We start from the raw sequence: 5817 nt of genomic DNA, 5'->3' as shown, positions 1-5817 counted from the left end.
GTGAAACTGGAAAATGTGAGTTCTTAAAGCAAGGTGGAAAGACAAAAGGGTTTGTTCATAGACTCAGATCCATGAAAGATCATAATTTAACTGGAGAATCTTAAGAACTTGGGCAGCAGAAAGAACAGAGGTTAGAGGCAGGAACATTCACTCAACAAGCATTTACACAGTACCTTCTGGGCACCAGGCTTCTGTCAAGAGGCAGGGATGAAGTGAAAGGGACAGAAGGTGCAGGACTTTGCGTCTCCCGCACGATATTTCTCCTGCGGTGTAAAGGTCTCCTGGATAACTGTATTTGAGTGGCCAATACACGTGACAGTTGATGGCCCTGACCAGAGGCGCCATCCTGGCCCAGATTCACAGACAAGGAGAAGCAGCCATAGAGGTCAGAAGAAAGAGCTCAGACAACTGTGAAATTTCAATAAAACTCAATTTTTAAATAAATTTATCAGATCAGAAACTCAAACAGAGAGCACTTAAGAGCAAGGAAGTGCATAAAACAAGAAAGTACTGCACTCAGCGTGTTCTGGATGGGGAGAGTTACGGCCGAGTTACGGCACAATCAAAGTGCTTTGATTGTGCTTTTAGTGCCTGGGAAAGGTTATAAATAGCCAAGGAAAGGGATTCTCCCATCTGCTGTTACACACACACAATTTTAACACTGTCTTAATTTTTCAGATGTTTCCAAAGTTTAAAACAAATGAGTTACTCAGATGCAGATGTGGAGTGTGCCAAGTTTTCACCAGCAGTGAGCTAAACACCAAAGGACTAAAAGCATGAATGTGTGAAGCAGCTTCAGGACACAAACCAGGACTCTGGCCCTTGGTGGAAAAGAGAGGGTCTCCCACTCAGACAGGCGCCTGGGAGGACAGGCACGTGAGGGAGGGTTCCCGTGGAGGAGCCTTGTTTCACTACTTGAACAGAGCACCTGGACATATGATTTTGAATATCCACTCCTCCTGGTGTGCCCAAACAGCTTCTTCCATGTGCGGGGCCCAGCAGTGAGGAGAGGGAACTCTGGCAAGTCAGGACAGCATCCTTTGTTTCTCATCCAGGCTTATCTTTCGGACCTGAGGGGTGGCAGTCAGATCTGGAGGGATGCATTCCACTTTACACTCAGTCTTAAGAGGCGCGTTCTCCAAAGGGGAGGGTCAGGGTTTAACACCTCTGCCCTGTAAGGAAAGACAGCAGGCGTGTTTGGAGGCAGGTCTTGGTGGCTGCTGTGGCAAGTTCTCTTGCTTCTCTTCCAACCATTTCCACTGCTGCTCGTACCTTCCCTGGTTGACCACTTGACAAGCTTCCAGGCAGCTCTGGCCCCAGACACTGGCTGGCTTGTGACCCACTGATTCACAGAGTTCTGCAACTGCTGTGCCCTTCCTGGCATGGCCTCCCCTTTTGCACAGGAGTAAGAGACCTGGTCAGAGGGAAGACCAGGTCAGGGACTTGCTTTTGTTTCAATCTAAATCACAAACAAGGAAAATCAGAACTTTCTCTCTCATTCAGGGCTCACCATCCCCAGGCTCTTCTTTGTCAGTGAAAAAGTCAAGCCGAGAGAGATATTTCAGGATTCCACAGTCATGCTGTCTTCCACCTAGACGTGATTCATTCTTGTTCTGGAATTGATCAAAGGAAACCTAGTTATAAACAATGCTGTCATGTGAACAGGACCAGGAGGGAAGATGGAGAAGAGATGTTCTGTGGTCAGGCGCTGCTACACCATGTCTGGGGGGAACTTGCAGCAGGATTAACAATAGAAATATGCATTTACTGATTCATTCACCTATTTATTTTTCATTCAGTAGCTATTTACTGAGCACACTGGGCACTAAGAGCTAGGGAAGGGACAAAAGTCCATTCATTTGACAAATATATACTGAGCACCTACGATGTGCCAGGCTCTGTGCTACAGGCTGGGGATCAGTGGTGAGTGAGACCAGGAAGCTCCCTTCCTTCACAGAGCCTACATTCTTCTGGGGAAGTGTTTCCAAGACCCGACCGTCAGTGTATGAACCCATCTGAGGGTCCAAATGACGCTCTATATTGAATGGATCACCATATTTTACACAAAGCACAATGTTTCCAAGGGAATCTCGGGGAAATTGCAAAATCTATACCTTTAGTAAGTGTAGGACCTTGTTTGCTAAGGCAACGAAAAAACAATAAATATTATCAATTCACTAATACTGGATTACTACACTCCTCTGACCTCCAAAGGCAGTTTGACTTATCAAAACAAACAAAAACGTGGCCTGGCAACAGAGAAGCCTTACCCTCCCACATGCATGTACCCCTGGGAGACTCAAAATGTAGTTCTGTAATGTGAACATTGGGATGTACTTGAAGTCTTTCAACCAGAAAAAAAATGCAAAATTGGTATCCATCCTGCTCAGATGGTGAAACTATTTGTGCCTGAAATGTTAGCAATGAAGCTCACTTCTTTAAAGACAGTTTTGATAAAATTGCAAGTAATTTGCATTTCCAAGAAATTAATTATTGTCTATTATCACTTGGATACAAGGGGACTCTATGCTCCAAAGAGTAAGAGTGTTCTTCCATTTGTTAGATTTTATCTGTACCCCAACTTTAGTGGACCTCACGCCGCTGCCGACAACAACCGTTCCTCTAATGTTGATAAGGTTATGATGCTACCGAATGAAAAAGATATTGCTGCATTGTAATAGCTAGAAGAGATTTGACAAGACAGGAACTTCCTACTACGTGTACAAATGATGCATTAGCTGGCAGCAAGTAGACAAAGTGCTGAATCCATTCAATTACCAAAACATAGCCCCATTTATGATATAATTTGCAATTCTAGTTCTACTTAGTTTTATGGTATTTATGGTTTTATGTCTGCCAAAGTAACAATTTCAACTTGAAATGTGGTACTGTGTTTGACTTTGGAACTGGTGTTCTAAATGCAATTTATTTAGCCCTCATAACCCCATATTAATGTTAGCTGGATTTAGAAATCTGAGGGACAAATATAATCAAGGGATGTTTAAAAATACAAACTTATTTCTAAACCAGTAACCTCTGATCCTACATATTTAGCTTGGTACCCAGATGGGTAACACATTTTGACTACCATGCATGTTCCCAGGTTGTATGTTAATATTGGGTACAAGGTCTGACATGCCAGCTCTGTCATAGCAGCCATTTATGTATGAACTGTAATATTTCCAGCAAAAACAATAGCTTACCAAGGGGTTCCAAGTGAAGTACCCAATAAGGAACATAAATTTGCAATGGTTAATAGACTCCCAGATGTAAGAAAGAAACCAGTCACCAATTCCAAGCTGGCCTGAGGAGAAACTACCCCCAAATAAGAATAGCAGGAAATGATAAGCCATTATCAAAAGCAGCCCTTAAAAATCAAAGGAAATATGAGGCTAAGAAAGCTGCAAAGCAGAAAATAGTAAGTGACAAGAACCAAGACATGGCACCTACCCTTGCGCCACAGAGTACACCATGAAATACTGTCTCTGTTAACATCTGGAGACCCTGAGACAGATGAAAACTTCAAGAGCCTAAGAAGATCTAAAAGCAATTGAACCTTGAAAGAACAAGCAGAAATTAAAACAGCTAGAAAAAACAATGAGTTGGAGAAAATTTTAAAAGACACCATCCTTCTCCAGGAGCTGGAAGCTTTGGAATTAGTTCACAGAGATTCACATTAGATTCACAGAGAACAAATTGTTAGCTTCAATCAGTGGAAACACATCTTCTGTGTTAGACCCTGTAGAGCACCCTGAATGTCATCTGCTCATCACATACCCACACTTACTGCTCATCTGTCACTCACCATTCATCCAAGCTTTGGCATATATGTCAAATTAGTTAATAATGTCCATCAATTAAATTGAATTTTCCTACCTTTCAATATATGTTATAGAAGAGAGATGTGAATTTCATAGCTAAGCTCAACAGACTAAAAGCCAAATATCATTCTTATTCAGTACTATTTTTCATGTAAATTAATAATGGCATTTTAAATTAAAATAAATAAATACATTTCATTTTCTTCCTGTATATCTTTCCTTAGAATAGCCCATTAGACTGGTTAAAAGAAGTCAGCGCAAAATAAGCGTAGAGAACAAGTTTGTTTCTGTGACTTTAGAATGAGTATTAGTCTCTTCCTTTTGAACTTGTACTAAGCTGTTCAATAGAAATTCAATACAGTAATTTTGTGCAAAACTGAATTGCTTTATCGTCCACTTCCTTCAGGAGTCTATCGTAAACCAAGACTTAGTCTCTGCTCTACCCATTGAGGAGTCCCCAGAACAGTCTGAATATGTGCTTGGGTGTCATTTCTCCTTACAGAAAGGTCACCTCTTTGGTGGCCTGGGGTAGTCAGTGATGGAGCTGGACACAGATTCTGCTGTGCTGAGGTCTCATTTATTTCTGTATGTGTGTTTTGTGCCTCCCACAAGCTAAGCTTTGTCTAAATATCGTAAAATATAGTAAAAAATAAATCCTATTTGGAGTTGTCAGGAAGAACATTATTAATACATGTGAAAGTTTCCAGCAGGTAACAGAACTGATGATGATGATGTTAAAGTGGTAGAACGTGGAGAAGAGAACACAACGTGGCAGGAAAGGGGTCCAGAGAAGCTGCTTTGAGAAACCAGGGAGGCGGCTACTTCAGCTCCTGACCGGCGGTGCCACTTGGAGAAGAAGCCCGGAAGCTTCTGCTTAGAAGAGTCCAGCGGAGACAGAGGATGGTTGAAATCTATGGGGAGGGCACTGCGTGCCACAGAGTGGTAGGTCTCCAGTGGTTTTCTGCTTTCGGTTTTTATCTTGAATGCAAACTTGAGTTGTTGGCACTCAAGTTGTTGGATGGCACTTGAGTTGTTGCAGGACACACATGTCTCTTTTAAACTTTATGTATTGAGCCTAGGGACGCCCACGATCCATGCTCGCTACTTGTTCTAAATAACTATGGTGGCTCCCCCTGTGGGCCTTGGCGTTGTGCGGGAGGCTGGCAGTGACTGCGGCGTGCTCCTTAATGCATCATCGGTGACCAGGGACAAGGCAAACAGGCCTGTGACGCCTCAGGACACCTTCGGACAGAGGTCGTTGGGAAGAAAATGGTGCTTAAAGCAACAGCTGGGGAGGTGGGACTCTCTTCCGAAGGGAAAGGGCAGTTCTCAGGGATGGAAAAAAGGCTCTAAAGTCAACATGGAAAGACAAGGGCGGCTTCTGCGCGAAGGAAGCTGGTCTCCCCGCCGGTCCTAGAGGAAGCCCTGGAATTCCTACTCACAAAGTTGTAGCTCCGTGACCCATAGCCTCTCCTTAATTCCTTGGCTCGAGGAACTGCAGGAAAAGCCTTTACTTTCCTGGGCTCCTGGAAAACTCTTTGAAGTCTGGTTCCTGTCATTCCTGCAGCCAGGTCCTTTGTAAGTACCTGATTGAAGAGTTTGACCAAGAAATTTATTCTCAGGGCTCAAACCAGAGATAACAGAAGGGTAGAAGGGTACAGAAATGCAACGGAGAATGAGAATCCTGAGGATCAAACCAAACTTCATGTGGGGTGGGGAGGGGGAAGAGTAAAGAAGGGTATTTCCATCTTTGTTTCTGCTCCCCTCCAGCTAAGAAACCATGCAGTCATGCATCCTGCCTGACTCCCAGGATGCCCGTGGGGGGATGGGGACCCAGGTAGCATACTTATCATTCATGCTCTTAGAATCAGCATTATACAACCACAGGCCCCGTTGAAATCTGCTCTCCATCCATTCTATAGTAAGAAGCTGTCATTTTGTTCACATAACTGTATGGTTAGTAAGTCCTTTCATGTTTGTTCATCCAACTCAGTTT

General features: G+C 43.4%; 1 pseudogene; it reads left to right on the top strand.

Annotated features, from left to right (window-relative positions):
• The first annotated feature begins 322 nt into the window (after positions 1-322).
• LOC109433779 (eukaryotic translation initiation factor 2A) lies at positions 323-3680 on the top strand (annotated as a pseudogene).
• The last annotated feature ends 2137 nt before the right edge of the window (positions 3681-5817 follow it).

Source organism: Rhinolophus sinicus, linkage group LG07, assembly GCF_036562045.2.
Source record: "Rhinolophus sinicus isolate RSC01 linkage group LG07, ASM3656204v1, whole genome shotgun sequence".
In the NCBI taxonomy this organism is placed as follows: domain Eukaryota; kingdom Metazoa; phylum Chordata; class Mammalia; order Chiroptera; family Rhinolophidae; genus Rhinolophus; species Rhinolophus sinicus.
Note: the sequence above shows the minus strand (reverse complement) of the source record. Positions and strands in the feature narration are given on the sequence as shown.